Here is a 16,595-nt window from a genome sequence, read left to right as displayed (position 1 = left end):
ACGTAAAAGTTAACTCAAGTTCTGACCCGTCGTCCAACAAACCCCATCGGTGCAGGCTGTGTTTGCTTATTTATCTTGAAAGGTGATCTGTGTATTCTTAGTCAAACTTGCAGTAATCACTTGTGCATCTGTTTCTGGATTAAACGCACTTCGCCTTGATATTTCCTCCGTGTATCACCCCACCCCCACTCCCGGTCGTTCTTAAAGCTGTTAGACTGCATTCTAAGTAATTTAAAATCTTGCAAACCATCGTCATCAGGTCCTAAACAAACCAATTCTGGGAATTTCAACCAGATCCAATTGAGAGGCAAAGGTGGGCGTGGATTTCAGAAGGATGCAAGAGATCCTAGCTACCTGGACACGCAGACAGCACCAACCACCACCACCACCACCACCCTGAAGTAAAGAGGGGACGAGAAAGAAAGAAAAACCAAACGCAGGGTGCAGGCCGGCCTGCTTCAGGCTGTCTAGAGGCAGACCGACCCATATTCTCTCTCTCTCTCTCTCCCTTTCCCCAGCCCAGTGTGACGCCAAGCCCAAACTGGATTTGTTCTGAATATCTGAATGGGGAAGAAGTGAAATGCCACAAGATCAGTGGCAATAGCAGCTGCGGCATTTCTCTCCTGGGAACCCCACTGCTTAGAAGCCTCCCGAGTGATGTTTGTTTAACCAACAGCTTTGAAAGTAAACAGAAGCGAATCACTCGAAAGAAGTTGAAATATAACCCTTACAAGAATTTGGGGTCAGGGTGCTGGCATAAGAAGTAATTTTTAAATGTAATAAACCTCTCACCCCAATAAAGGTGAACCACAATGCCTAAAGGAGCCCAGAACTGTCAGAAATATATCAATTCATCAAAAGGATTCATTACAATAAAGTGACCTCGAAGATCACTCTTCCTCCCCGCAAACATACGCCTGCGGGGAGCGGGGGTTGGTTGTCAGAAACCGAAGGGGCACGCTACTACCCGATGGTACGGAAGTGAGCGAAAACAATCAAAAGGAGGTGTGTTCCCTGTCCTGGAGTAGAAGAGGCTGGCAGCTTCGCGCCGCCAACCCTGGCTTCGCCTCAGGCACCGAACTTTCCAATATCAAGATATTAACAGATGGTGGTGAGCACATGGAGGGCTGTTACTTACATAATCCAGCCACTCTGCCCAGCCGCGCGGAGCCCGGCGAGGCGCCCGCCAGGCCTTGCGCGTGCCTTGCGAGGGGTGCTGTTGCCCCCCGAAATAACTTGCCTTTCTCCAAACCCACCCGGCTCTTTGAGGGATAGGATTTGGAGAGGTCGTGATCTCAAGGAGGAAAAAGAAAAAAAGAAAAACCCGCACATCGATCTGGTTGTGCTTTATCTTCCTCAGTCCACCGTAGTGAAGAAGCTGGAGACCGAAGGGCAGAGGGGAGCGGAGGGGACGCTTTCGGGGAGAACGGGGTGTTCTCCCTCGGTAGCTGGAGTGGGGGGCAGGTGGTGGAATTTACGCAATTTACACCCCTCCCGCTTTGGCTCAAATTGCCCTATCTTTCGCTGTCACTGAAATACAGAGGCAAGCCCAGGCAGCCGCCGAGGGGGAGTGGGGTGAGTGAGGGTGTGAGTGCGCGGGGACGCCTTTGCACGCGGGGGCGCAGTGGGCAAAGTTACGCAAAGCCCGGGGCAACGCTGCACTTCCGAGCTTTTGCAGGTTTTAAGCACTGGTTCTCGCGCGCGGAGAGTCCCTTTCGGCCGTTGGGCCGCCCGCTGCCTCCACGCCCTCGGCCGCCTCTCCCGAGGCCGGGTCCCTCCCGGTGTGCCGTGTACCTCCGCACGTGTGCCGGGGGGACGTGTTTGTTGGCGGAGCCTCCTCTCTGATGGCGACTCGGGGCCGCCAAAACCCGTGAGGAATACGCCTGCGTGTGTTGGAAAAGTTTCGGGGTGGGGGGTGTGGTGGGGGGAGAAGGCTGGGAGTCTCCTCTCCCGGGCCTCGGCGGAGAGGAGTTGCCTTGTCCGCGGCTTCCTCCGGGTCTCCTTCCTCCCAGACCTTCCTTCCTCGCCGCCGCCCCGCGCTAGGTGTCGCGGTCTCCGGGCGCGGAGAGGGCGAGCGCGCGAGGCTGCGGCGGTGGCGCCGCTCTCGGGGACGGAGGACACGCCCCTCCTGTCCCCGCGGCCCTGGGGGTCCCGGTCCCGCCGGGTCACGGCGGGGCCTGGAGCCCCAGTCGGCTGGCCTGGGCGGGGCGCACGCCTGGCGCAGGGCAGCCACCTGCTCCGGGCGCGGCGCTGAGCTGGGGAACCTCGGACGCGGCCGCCGTGCCCGCGCTGCCCCGCGGCCTCCCCTCGGTCGCCCGCCTGTTGCTGCGGAGGCCGCGGCGCCCGCAGCGGGTTGACGCTCTCAGCCTCAGAGAGGGGGCTCTTCGGAGATCGCAAGAGAGGCGGGGACGTTTTAAGGGATGAACATTTCCCCTCTGCCCACCCCCTTTCTTTTGTCAATTAGCCTAAGAATATTTGGCCGTTATGCCCTTTCTTTGGTCTTTCAGTTCAAGGGCGTGAATTCGGAGGAGATGCTCTATTTTCAGGGGTTTGAGGGATAGGACTTAAGTTATTCTGACTGTCCATCTTTCAAGGTTTTTATTCAGGATGACCAGCGAGTTACAAATAAGTAGGTGTAGGCTGAGCACAGAGGGAAAAGAGAAGGAAGCTCCGAATTTGGGGTTTATTTGGAGAGAGAGGGACTCTGAAAGTTGCATTTTGTTTAAATTAGAGCAAGACAAAGTTGAAAGCCAGATTTCTATAATTTTTCTGGTAATATTTCTTTTATGAAGTATTTAAGTGTCTGTTTGTCATCATTTTGAGATCAAAAGAAAAATCCATATGTTGCATAGTTTTTCGAAATTGCTATTTAAATATGTTTTAAATGTTTTATCCAACGTGGAGAAGACTGCTCAGAGGCAGACCGGTGACAGGGAGAGAGGGATGGATTGATGTGGAGCAGCGTTCCCAAGACCTGGCTAATCCTCAAGAATCACCAAGGAGCTTTTAAAAAATAAAGATTTCTGGGCCCACCCCCAGCTAGGCAATCAGCTGAAGGACTGGGATCCGGAGGTCATACTGTTTTTCCATTTACTGCTCAGCCAGTTACTGACTCGGTGACCTTGGGTGTGTTACTTAGTCTATCTGAGCCTCAGTTCTTTTTATCTGTTAAGTGGGGATAATATCCAACTCATAGAGTTGTTAACTTTTACTAAGTAAAATTGTTCAGCACGTGATTGGTGCCCAATAAATGGAACCTATTTTGTCTGCACCTGTGTGTTCTACCTACCTGAGCTGATCTGTATTCCTTCTATACAGACCCACCTTTCAATATTTGGGTGAAGCTAACTGGATCGTCGTTCCATATGTACATGCATGCACATTGTAGCGCATGCATCGTCGCTACTTTGGGTACTTTATATGCTCATCTCCCTCACTTTTCAGGCCCCCCAAAATAAGTTAGAATGGGTGCATGTTTGGAAGGTAGGCCCTGTGCTCTTGGATCGAGAACTGCCCATCAGGCCCAGTGGCAGACAGGAGGCATTTTCCAATCTAAATTCTGCTTTTTTTCTTTCCTTTTTTTCCTCTTTTCTTTCTTTTTTCTTTTTTCTTTTTTCTTTTTTTGTCCTTTCCCCTTCCTGCTTTATAGATGGCAGACCTTTCCTACAGAAGTCACCCCTCAGACCAATGAAACACAGGACTGAGCATTCTATGCAAGAGGGGAAAGCAAGAAAGAAAACAAAATCAGAGTTCATAGGTAAAACTTCAATGTTTACCATTTATCATTATGTTTTTATATGTCTGAGTGAACAACTCCCCCAAATCTCCATAAAATGCAACACTTCATAAAAGTATGTTCAAACCAGTGACTACGAGCATATCCCAAGCTCAGCCAAAGACAGCTGTGAGAAGGCAAAGATAGGCGGGAAGGTGCCATTCCTGGCTGTGGCCCCAAAGTGGTGTGAGGGAAGAAAGCCAGAGAAATGGAATGGGCCGAACCAGCAGAGAACAGATCAGGAAGGCTGACAATTTTAGAATAAAGGTGGCTGTGAGTGCTGTGAGTGGCTAACTAACAACCCAAGGAAGGTGCTTTGTTGGTGCCTTCAGAGGCGTCAAGTAAGTAAGCACTTCGTATCGGTGGGAGGGATAAGGAAAGACTGCCGGCTTGGGGCACCCATGGGCCCAGGCCCGAGGGAGCGAATGAACCCAGGGGTTCAGAGCAGGCACTTTGCTCCCTGAATGAGGGAAATCCCAACTGTTCCCCCCAGATGCCTGTCCTGGAGGGTTTGTGGGGATCTTTGGGCAGGTGTGGAAGACTCCTGTTCTCTGGCTACTCTTTGTAGGGCTGAGGGGGCGGGGTGGTGTCTGTGACTCTAGGGGACAAAACAAAGGACCTCAAGACAACTACAGAGAAACACTCGTGAAGAGTCAAACGGTAGGGAGACAGGTGACGACTTCTGGTTTCTTATTCCCAAGCACCCTCGAGGTGAAAGAAGTGCTTAGGGCCTGCACTTGTGGGGAAGGGGGCAGGGCAGAGGCTGAGACGTGAGAGTGCAGGTGGGGTACAGAGTACCTTGGAGGGGTAAGAGGAGCTAGTAGATGTGGGGGGCTGGAACCGGAGACAGGGTGAGAAGGAAGTGTGTGTGTGGGGGGGGCAGAGCATAGGTAGGGGGTGGAGGTGTGAGGGTGTCCCGCAGAAGGTGAGTGAGGAGGTGGGAGTAGCAGCAGGTAGCTGGGGAGGACAAGGGAGTAGAGTTAGGGGGAGAGTGTGTGGGCCTGAGAGTTCATTGTGAGAAGCATGTACCTGGGAGTGTGGTAGGGGGGTGCAGGCAAGTGGGGGTGGGCGCGGAGCACCAGTTACCCTGGTGGGCCGGCAGGGTGTGGCATGTGGTTTGAGGGGTACAGAGGGAGGCCTGCAGGAGGAAGGCTAAATTTGGCCTTCACTCAGGCTTAGATGAAGGGCGTGGTCCTCCCCCTTCCCCCTGCCCCCACCTCCTCCTTTGAGGAAACTTTGAAGACTGGCACATTTACTAATCCTGGGTTGGTGGGAAGGCCTGGGACCCTACCTTGCAGCTGCAGCCCTGCAGGATACCTGGAGTCTCTCGATGGCGTGTGTGTGTGTGTGTGTGTGTGTGTGTGTGTGTGTGTGGTGGTGGGGGGAGGCGGGTAGGCTGTGAGAGGCGGGCTTCACTGTGCCTTCACTGACAAGCACCTCCAGGGCTTGTCCCTGCCCTGCCTCCTCAGGCTCCTCACAGGTGGCAGGCTTCCTCCTCCCAGCTCCTCATCCCGTCTGTTCCCATCCTAGGCCCTGCATTGCTCCCTCAGTCCTGCGGTCTTTCTGGGCCCCATTCTTTTCCCTCAGGATAAGGCGAGTTCACTCCTTCATCTCCTCAACGCATCTTCCGGTGGTGGTGCCTAAGGTAGGGTGCATGACCCAAAAGCGGTCTCAAAGAAGATGGAATAATTCAACCGATAGTTATTGTTTGCAAGACGCTGCTAAACATGGCAGTTGGTGATCCTGTTGAGAGAGCAAAGTGGACTGGATGGTTTTGGCTCTTAGCCAGCCGGGTGGACATGATTATACCTGGGCTTCATATAGACAGTTTTCTGAAACTTCAGTTAAGAGCACTAGTCTAGAAGAATCTGGATGGGGGCAGAAGTGTCAATTCCTCTTCTCAATATTCTAAGTGGTCTTTTTGTGAGAATAGGGAAGGAGCCAAACAGGCATAGTGATAAGTGGGGGCTGAAAAAAATAATACTTTTCCTCTCACCTTCTAGTTTTTCTATTTGAGTTAATCATTAAATTAACAGAGACAGATTAACAGGAGAAAATCAAAATTTTAAAACCCGGGCATGGAGAATGAAAATTCCAAAGACAGCGAGACAATATTGAGTATACATGGCATTCTGAACAAAGGAGAAAAGATTTCAGAAGTGAGAAAGAGCAATCTACAGGTAGTTGAGGAAGAGCTGAACGTACTTGACTGGCAAATTCTTGCTGGGCAACTCAGAGACAATGGGACGCTGAGGGTATCTAGCTAACAGGCCTGAAGCCTTCTTATGTATTATACTTAATTGAAATTAGGCTATTCAGGTGAAGGTGAATATCCTAAAGTTTCCTTCCTGAAGGAAGTTTCTCTGTCTGAATGTCTTGAGCAAGGAAGGTAAGAGGGTCAAACTTTCTTTCTGAGTCTTTTGTTTCTTAATAACCAGCTTTAAAATCAATATCCCAAAAAACAACTTCAGGATGGCAAAACTTTGGCCCCTTCATAAGTGATGGTAGATAATTCTAGCATTTACTGAGCATTTCCTCTGTAAGATCTGTGTCAGACGCTTTATACCTGGCACTTCCATTGTCTACGTTCCATAGCTCCACGGATGGATCGTAAGACACAATGACCATAAATGAATAGTGCATTGTAAGACGTTCTGATTTCAGGAAGTGACAAAATATGAGGAAAAAAGTGCATTTTAGAAGCTAGGAAATAAAGGAGGTTAAGTGTAGTTCTCCCAACAACCCTGATAAGAATTATCCCCATTTTATGGATGAGTAAATGGAGATGGCCACTTGCTCAAGGCCACAAAGCCAGCAGGGAGCAGCTGGAATTGGAACCCTGGTTTGCCTGCGGTTGGAGCCAGAACAATTGCCCCTAGGGTAGTAACCTCTGCAGACAGTGGGCTTTGTCAGCTTTTTCCTAGCCCTGGCTCTCCGTTGACCCTTTTACCATCAACACCCCTCCCCCACCCTCCAAGCTGTGAAGATTTCCAGGAGGACAATGTAATTCATTGAGGGGGCGAGGGGGGGGGAGTACAAAATAGTCAAATTACATTTTTTTCAGATTCAAATAAAGTCTTTAAAGGGTAAAAACCACGCATGCCAGGTTTTTCTGTGCACTGCAGGAAGTCGATGAATTCAAGGATCCCTGTATTGCTGAAAATAGAATTGTAAAAAATAAAAGGGGGGGGGAGAAAGTGAAGGAAACTAATCCTATTAAACGTGGTAGCATGTTTTTGTGGCACGCAGGGAGAGATTAAGCACAGGAAAGGGGATAAGTACTGCTTCAGTTTCACTAAACTAATGTGACAACTTGTCATTGGAAATCTTTGCAGCTTGTTAGTAGATGACTAGCTGATTCAGAAGTGTTTTCTATCATTCCCATTGTGTTGCCCATGAGGTTTTTTTTTTTTTAGTTTTCTTTCTTTTCCTGTTTCTTTCTTACCCATGCTGCTCTCTTGCTTTTTAATCCTTCATGTCTCCTTCAAGTCAAAACATTTAGCTGGCTCTAATCAAGATTTGGTTTTGAAGATGCCCTTTGACCCTGCGTTGCCCAGCGAAGCCCGGGGAGGGGACCGCTCGCTCTCTGTCCCTAACCTGGGGTCTGTCCTGTGGCTTGAAAAACCAAGGTCCTGCCGAAAAACTCATTTCAGGTTTCATTTTTCTGCACTCTTTCTCCATTCCCTTATTCTCCTTTCCATTTTTTTTTTTTTTTACTATCTTATTCTCTTTTTGCCGTGCCTGTTTCTTTTTCTCACGCTCCTTTCTTCTGTTTTCCTCTGTAATTTCCCTCTCTCTTGCTTTCCTCCGCTTTCTCTTTCATCTCTTTCCTAGAATTTCCTTTCCCTCTTTAAAGCACTCTGATAACCCGCTTATTCTTTCTTCCCTTCAGATAAGACAGTTACATTCATGGAGAAAAGTCATGGATCCCTCGTGTTGGTGGTTTTCACGTGGAGTTAGTTCCTGGCGAAGGGGGGCAGGGTTGTGAGGAAGGGGTGCAGGGCCGTGATGATCACAGACTTTCAGGGGACAAAAGGCCGATCTAAATGAAAGGGAAGCGAGACTTTTAGGTTCGGTCCCCGTCTTTCCAAAGCAGGTGCCTGGCTTGTTTGGAAACGTGGCTGACCGTCCCTTGCTGTTTGGTTTTGGCATCACTCTGTCCCACCGTCCTCCTCCCTCCCCCGCTCCAACTTTCCCCACTGGCTACCACCAGAGGCGAGATGTTGAGTCAATGGAAAAACAACATTCGCCAACATTAAAGGGAGACTGTTTAGAAAAGGAAGGCCCTGCTGAGGTGCAGAGGAAGCCTGTACATTAACACGGGCCACCTCTTATCTGGGGCAGCTGGGCCTGGGCTGCCTGCGGCTGATTCCCTGGCTTTGCCAAGAGGCCTTCAGCAGAGGCCGCCTTGCAGGGTCGGGGGCTGATTCTTACACTTGGGCATCACCAGCACTTTTAGAGACAAAAAGTCATTGCTCCCCTCCTGCCCCCCTCCCCCCCCCCGCCCCCGGGATTTCATGAGAAAACCTGGACCAATAAGCAAAGTCCTGCAAAGGGCAGCACTTCCCCAGGCCTCTGTCTCTGGACACGCCTCACTATGAACCTGACCCCTCTCTCTGCCAGTCCTTTTGAGGACTCCCAAGCACTGTAAGGACCTGCCATTGCCGACCTGAACGTGAATTATGGGGAAGCACAAGCTAAAGTGACCCAAAGGAGAAGAAGAAAAAGGCATGTGGGTAGGTTCACCCTGGCTCTAAATTGCTCACAGTTGAGTCTTGAGCCAGGTCCTGATGGAAAGATAAGGTAAATCCCTAATCAGTCAATAATTAACAAAGCTCTCCGAATGGTCCAGTCAACCATATCCTGCTGACACCTTCAAGAACCCTGCGTTAGTGGGTTAGTGGGAGGGTTTTGATAGAAAGATCTATTTAGCCTGCCTTAGAACTCACTCATGGAGCACCATAAAAGGGGTAGTTATTTCTGTGCCTGCCACCGAAATCTTTTCTTAGGTTAACTCCTTTGGATAACTTCTGGAAATTTCACTTTTAAAACACTCTCTCTCTCTCTCTCTCTCTCTCTCTGTTTTGTATACAGAATACCTTGAAGATTCCTCTGATTCTAGGTCAGTTTGAACCAAACGCCAGATGTGTTCTGATTGTTACTCCTTTATTCTTCTTAGAGGAAGAATAATCTCTCTCCCTGGCCTTGCTCATCTTAGTTTGTACTTTATTCCCAGCGTGTAGATATTCTTGTTCCTGGTTTTTCAATCTTAGCTCCTCTTCAATTTGTGATAAAAGCAGTGATGCTTTTTAAGTGGTAAGCAACCACACAGCCCTACCAAAACATAAACATTTCTGAATTTTAAGTAAGATATCGAAAGATTAATAAATATGTGATTTTGATGCTTCTGGTGGATTCAGTTCTCTTTACATTTTACAGAAGCAAATTTTTAGGAAGAGGGTTTAGGTAGGCCTTAATTTTTTTTTATTTAAATGTTTTGTTTTGCTTTGCTTTGCTTTGTTGTTATTCCGCACAGCATTTAATGTGTTACCATATGCTTGTAGTTCTACTACCAGGTGAGAAAAATCAGTATATTAAGTGTGGTTTGAATTTTTCCTAAGGTCAAGTTGTAGGTCGTGACCATATGAACTTCGCTTCTTTATTTTATCTGGTCAAATCACTTGAAGAGAGGAACGGAGTATGAAAGTGTGTAGCTTGATAGGAATCTGTTTTCATCACAGGAAAAAAAAATAACAAAAATCACATGTTTTGCTACCAGGGTTTCAATAGTGTAACGCCCGTGTGTTGAACATGGTTCATCCAGTTACGCTTCTGTTGGATCCACAGCTCAGTCTTTGTAATCACAAACACGTTCTTCTCCTTTCCTCATGGAACTCAGTAGTCTGGGTGCTCGATTCATCTTCGTCAGTTTGGGGGAGTTGCCAATGAGTGGGAATCTGCCTGTGATCTGTGACATTCTTTTTAACAAACACTAATTGAGTGACATTTTTTTTTCTCCCCAAATCACCCAGCTGTCCTTTCTTATGCACCTTTTGAGTTTCAAAAAGGTAGAAGGCAAGCTTTCTTTGGGTCACGCATTTGGCCTAAGAAGACAATCTGTGAATTATACAATATAATCTACTGCAGCCTTGTGAATAAGTCTTAAAGACTCACTAGCCTGAAGCAACATATTAAATATGAAACCCATTAAATTCATCCTTCTTTTCTCTTTGCGCATCAAACCCTCTGCTTTTTTGAAAGCCATAGGTAAATGGCTAGATTCATCATTGCTGTAATTGAGGTAAGGGAAAAACAGTGAGAAATTTAAAAAAAAATAGCCGTTATTAAATTTGTAGGTAAACACATTTTGGATCCAGTATTCTTACTTTTTTATTCTAATTTTTTATTGTCTTAAAACATCAAAAAGTATCTCACTTATAAGACGCTGCTAAGTAAAGCAAAGGACATACACCAAATTATTTGGTGTAGTCCTGTTGCTTAGATATTAAAATGAGGTTTTAAAAAATGGAACTGACATCTATAGCTTGAAGAGCATTTATAATTCCATTAATAAGTTTTGAGTATTGTAGCGAGGATGGGAAAAAGCAGACCTTGGCATTGGCGTGTTTAGTCACATTCGCTATGAAAAAAAGAAAAGTTTACTCTTCCAGAATTTCTTAAGGAAAAGAAAAATCAATCTTCATCAATGAGCAATATTTTTCTCCCCAAGGGCTATTGATTTGAACATTGACTTCACGATAGGCGAGTTATTTTCCTCAGACCCCCTATTGCGAATTGTTAGGTGACATGTCTTTCATGAGCCAATAAACATGTTGTTTCTAGTAATCTCATAGGGGGGATTCCAACTTTTGAACTGTGGTTGGTTTGGAATATTTCAGCTTTTGTACGTCTGTGTTAAATATTTCTATGGGGCATCTTCCAAGTTTAAAATGCATTGTTTCTCACCTTTCTGCCTTTTTAAATGAGGTATAGCTTTTTCATTGCTTTTGAGGGAGAACAGGCAGCAATGATTAACTCCCTTTCTGCTTGCTCCTTAACTGCACCTTCTCTCAGCTTGTGCGTGGACCCATGACTCATGTGTAGTCATATGAATGTCCCCATGATTCCCTTCCTCCGCTTATGTAATGGTACAATATCAGTATCTGTAATTTTAAAAATGAGCCATATTTTCAATTTACCAGAAAAACCAGTATGTAAAGGAACAGAGTGGGAAGTGGAGAGGAAGGAAAAGACAGGGAATGTAGACTTCTTGTTACGTGAATGATCATTCTTCAATTTATCTGTTATTTGTTCGGATTTGTATATAATGCGTTTTCTTAAAGGGCATATTGAGAGTTTCTATTACATTGCCTTGCGCTTATCCATCCATTAATTTATACCCCTATCATGTGCCAGACACCGTGCTCAATATCAGTGATACCAAGATAAATAAGACCCATCTGAGGCACTTGCAGTGTGGTTGGGAAGACATCAGGTAGGATATGTGTGAACATCATATGTTGACACAAAATCATGTAGGAACTCTTAGGCTTATCTTCGTGGCAATTGAGAGACTCAAAGGGAGAGGTGAGCGTGAGCAAGTAGTCAGTCGGACCATGGGCTTAGGAGAGGAGTGGAAGCGAGTTCATGGCCCTATTGTCTAATGAGAGGAGTCTTAAGCAAGTCACTGCACCTCTCTGAACCTTAAGTTTTTTGTCTGCAAAGTGGGGATAATGACAATATCTACTTTGTGACATTGTCGTGACTATTAAATGGGGGTGCATGAAAAGGCCTCAACACTGTGCATGGCACAGAATAGGCACTCAGTAAGTGTTCACTAGAAAGGTGTCATAAGGGTGACATTTTAGCACACTCTCTAACATTAAGCCAACAAATACTTATTGGGCGCCTGCCACGTGTAACGTCCTGGGCCTGGGTCTTGGGCAGGAGACGAGCAATTTGTTGGGAGGCACCCCGAGGGTGGAGTGAGGGTAGAGTGACAAGCAGCTTGTGAAAGGCATGGAGAGGACACACTGCATCTGTGCTTGGGGAGCCTGAGGTGGACTTTACTGCTGTAGTTCAGAGCAACGGGAGAAGAGGCGACATCCCTCTTCTCCACGTGCTGAAATATGCTACCCATTTCCCATGCTCAGCTGAGGTCAGAATGCTCAGATTAAAATGACTTGGGAATTGTGATCATGTCATCACTTAAAACATTTCGTATTGCTTTTAGGATAAAGTCTAAGATCCTGAATGTGCTCTACAAAATGGTGCATAATCTGGCTCCTGTCTATGGCTCCTGCCTCATCTCTTGACTCTCCCCACATCTCCATGTCTCCATGAGTTCACGGCCCTGTTGCGTAGTGAGAGAAAGAGCTCTCATGATGTTGTGTTACTCCTTCAGCTCGCTGGTTCCCTTGTTCCCATTGCAATGATCTCATCATTGGCATTTTGTTTTCAAAGTGTTATCATCCTCATTTTTCAGTGAGGAGTCCGTGCCTCTGTGTAGCTTAAGTCCGAGCCTTATCTTCTTAAAGGATATTGTGAAGATTAAACACCTTCTATTATTCTTGTTATTTCAACACTACAGACACCTTTATATGTGCGCTGTCTCTCTTTGAAAGGCCTCTTCCAACCCCTTCTCAAGACAAACCCCTCTCTTTATTTAGGGTCCAACTTAAATGTCTTTTGCTCAGGAAAGACCTTCATTTTCTAGTTTAGAAACCCTAATGATACTAGCCCACGACACCAACAGTTTTCCTTGATTCTGCTTATCACAATGGAAATGAATAAGTCATTTGAATGTAGTCATATTCACCCAACAAATATCCTTTGAGCCCTCAATGTGGCCTAGATGTCAGGGGTACCACGCAGTGAGGCAGTCCAGGTCCCTGCCTGTGCCGTTTGTGTCTTAGTAAGTGAGGCAATGAACAAGAAACAAGCATAGATGTGTTACAATGTCAGGTAGTGATAAATACTCTGGAAAAAACGTTAAGCTGGGTAAGGAGATGGAGAAGACCGAAGATAAGTTGGGGATGATAAGAGGGAAGGTCTTGTGGTTGTCTTGTCGAGTGTAGAATTCCCAGTGCCCAACACGGTGCCGGCATCTAGAAAGTACCTGACAAATACCGGCCGAATGAGAATCACGTTGATTCAAGTAGTCACAAAGCAGCGAAGGGTGGCGAAGAGGGCTGACGGGGTTGTGTAGTTATGCTTATTGCTCCCCAGGTTCCCCGACTGCATCTGGGACAATGTGTGTTCACCCTGTATGCAGCAGTATGAATCCACGTTAAACCCAATTCCTCGTTTAAGTTGATTACGGTCACACCTTTTGTGTGGTGGCATTGCATACTTTCTTCTTAATTGCCAAGGGCAAAATAGCAACTGGTTGGTGAATGAAATATTTATGCTTTGAGGGATTGGTGTTCTGATCAGTTCCTATTTATACCGATGATCAACTATTTCTCAGTGAGGAGGAGGATAATTTTTTCTGTGATCTATGCGCTTCTAAATGACTAATGAAGTCAATCTGGGCCTGGCAGATTTTGCCATGAGTTGGACAGACGTAGCTCTCATGATGTTGTTACTTCTCAGCTCGCTGGTTCCCTTGTTCCCATTGTAATGATCTCATCATTGGCATTTTGTTTTCAAAGTGTTATCTTCCCCATTTTTCAGTGCCTTTGTGTAGTGTAAGTCTGAGCCTTATCTTCTTAAAGGATATTGTGAAGATTAAACACCTTCTATTAGCTTTATTTTGTTTTAATTTTGGTAAGATCAGGGGAGAGGAGAATTCATGCTCTCATAATTATTTTCTTTAGTTTGAATGAGAGCACTGGACTTTAGGGATCAATTTGAACTGAGATCCAGACAAGTTGGGTCCATTCTCTAGACTTGATTTAAAAAAATTGAACAGCGGGCAGGAAATGAGCAACTCGAGGGCTCCCTTCCTCTTTTCTGGACCCTACTGCATCTTTTCTTCTGCACCGTCACCTAGTTCTACTTCTCCCGTGACACAGCCTCTCTCCCTCCACAGGGCCTTTTCTGTTTCTGCATTTCTCTGGGACTCCATTGCTTCGTTTGTACCACTCTTTGGACAAGAAACACCAAAGTCCATACTCCGTTTGGGCTCCAGTCCACACTGTTTTGGCTGCTCCCCCCGCCCGCCTCTCTGGGTCACTCTCTATCTCTGTGACTAGTTTCCACACTCCCCAATCGAAAATCACATTGTCATCTGTCTCCCATAAAACAGCTTCCTTAACCACCCCATATGCTAATAAGGAGGTCTTTAAATCATCACTTCTCACAGGATTGGTTAAGAAAAGGATTGGAGAGAAATGGAATGTATCTCTATCTCCATGCCGTTTCCTCCAGTCTTACCAATTCGTAATTATATATTTATTTCTCCTTTTGCTTATTGACTATAAGCCTCACAAAGGCTGGGAGACATGTCTCATTTGTTGACCAAGGGATGCCTGATGCTGGCTGGCCAGAGCAAAGATGTTTAATGAATCTCTGTGGACTATACGGGCAAGTATAGAGGAGAAGGAGCTTATTCAGGGGGAGATTTCCATTCACCCTAAAGAAGTGAAATGAAAGCAAACTTGGTGGTTTTTGTTTAACTGTGGGCAAATTGATATGGACTGAGAAATTCAATGGACTGTATTCATCGATTTTTGTCTCTGGAGTAGAGTCATGAGACTAAGACTCAGAATTCTTGGTCCCACCCCTTTTGTGGCATTTAAAAACAAAACGAAACAAAAAACAAAACAACAAAAAAACGAAACCAAAAAAACCTTGGCATATTTCACCAACCAGATTTTTTTTCTTTTGTCTCAAAGAAGGCTCAGCTGAACACTAGATTCCTCACCCGGTGCAACAATCAAAAATTCAGAAAACCTCAGCTGCCTCAGATGATGTCACAAAACCCTTAAGAATGCTCACTGCTGAGTTGGGCACCGGTCCAGCAAACACAATTCTTTCTGCCAGTTATTCAGGGTCTTTGACAGGTTAGGTGGTCTTTTTTCTTCTTCTTCTTTTTTTTTTCCCCATCCTCTTAAAAGGCAGTTCAGTTTACCTCTAAGCAAGACATTAGCTCTGGCTGCCCCAAATAACATTTTAATTGAAGTCTCAGTCCAAACAAATGCCCAGCCTCTTTATTAACCCCAGCAGTGTAATTTTTCAACCTAAGACTGATTCAGGGGGAAACCGCCTCACTTAAACTGCCATGCAACGGAACATGGCAGTTTTCCTCAATCAGTCTTTTTTCTGACCTTAATTTGAACCTTAATCTCTTCTAACCATGTTCTCTTTATTAGCTGCTCATAGCCGTGGCACAATACTAATTTTCCTGTTTTTAGACTATCGGTTTACAGAGGTATTTCACTCCCCCTTCTGTCCCCAAATGTAACCAAAATTTCATGGACCTTTTTGGGAAAGGGAAGGTAATACTTATTCTTAACATTTTTTAGGTTTAGTAATTTAAATAGCTGCTTTGCAAAATGTTCTATAGAATTTGAGATTGTGTATTGTTGAGGTACTCTAAAGTTTATATACAAAAAAAAAATCATACATTTAATTGTCAGAAAAAGCTTTAGAAACTCTTTTAAATGATTACAAAAGATTTTTCATCAACAGACAGGTCCACACTCATAAAGTAGAAACTAAGGCTGTTATCTTAATAATTCAGGCAAAAATATGTTTTATTAGAAACCTCTAACCTTTAGGGGGAGACCTGAACTACTACCCAGATAATTGTTTCAATTTCTGTCTTCATTTTTATGCTTAGCTATAATCGATGAGTAACGACAGAGAAGATTATTTTTTCTTAATTATACCTTCCCATTTTTTGACATTGCTAAAATGACCCAAATTAAAAAGAAAAAAAAAATACACCCTTTTCAATAACAATGAAAAAAGAAACGTGTTTCTCTATTTGGAATCTACCGTAATGCAGTAGAACGATGTAGGTAGAAAAACAGTGCTTATGATCATGTGCTCAATTAGATTTATTATAGGTTTTTGTATTTTTTGGCATTAGCATGAAAGCATATTGGTTATTATTCTTTATAACCTAATTGGAGGCTTTGTATCTAGTTACCCCTCTGTTCTCTGCTTAATACAATAGTTTGTTGATTACAAAAAAAAAAAATTACATTTCTGTGACTTTAAAGTCCTAGAACTAGGGTTGTCGTTGAAAGTTGGAGATTCAGCTTGGTGTTTGGAAGGCTGGGACCATGTGCCCTCTGGGTGAGAGGAGGTAGGCAGCTGGGAACAATTGTCTGTCCCCTGCAGTGTTCAGTGGCATCGGCAGCGTGTTGGCACGATAAACTTTGCCTTCGTTTCGCTGGCTCAAACAATTAGTGGGATTGAATCAGAGTTCTCCTGGATCATAGTTTATTATATGTTATTAAATTCTATTATTCAAGAAGTTGCCGCTATGATTATAAAACTTCCCAACATTGCTCACAAAGCCCCCATCTCCACTCCTTGTGTATTTTCTTTTACGTTTATCTCGTGCTTCTCTGATAGACGAGCTCTCTTTTTGCTTCTTCTTTCCCCTTGGTACTTATTTAAAGAGCTAAGAGCTAATTTGAAAATACATCTTTGAAAGGATAACAGAAATGAGATGTGAAAAAAATGGACGAAGATTCTTAATTAGTCCATTATTTGACACGCACGATTTAACATGGTATGCTTAGCATTGTGCATTCCCCAAAAGAACAAGGCTCTTTTTTTTTAACCCAAACTTTAACTCCCTCTCATTCATTATATCCCTTCTTGTCACTTTCCATTAGCTGATTGTGACATCCTTTGCTGGAAG

The 16,595-nt window shown here is 45.1% G+C and overlaps 1 long non-coding RNA gene across 3 annotated transcripts in view; it reads left to right on the top strand.

Moving 5' to 3' along the window:
* The first annotated feature begins 1,590 nt into the window (after positions 1-1,590).
* Positions 1,591-16,595, top strand: part of LOC120617534 (uncharacterized) — an 81,621-nt gene continuing 66,616 nt past the window's right edge. Inside the window, exons 1-3 of one of the 3 annotated variants that reach the window (XR_005656938.1) lie at positions 1,591-1,870; positions 3,319-3,411; positions 3,650-3,757. This is a non-coding gene — a long non-coding RNA (uncharacterized LOC120617534). The remainder of the gene's footprint in view (positions 1,871-3,318; positions 3,412-3,649; positions 3,758-16,595) is intronic. The other 2 variants (XR_005656937.1, XR_005656939.1) reach the window with 2 other exon arrangements.

This window comes from Pteropus medius, unplaced genomic scaffold (genome assembly GCF_902729225.1).
Source record: "Pteropus medius unplaced genomic scaffold, Ma_sr-lr_union100, whole genome shotgun sequence".
Classification (NCBI taxonomy): Eukaryota; Metazoa; Chordata; class Mammalia; order Chiroptera; family Pteropodidae; genus Pteropus; species Pteropus medius.
This window is presented reverse-complemented; position numbering and strand designations above follow the sequence as displayed.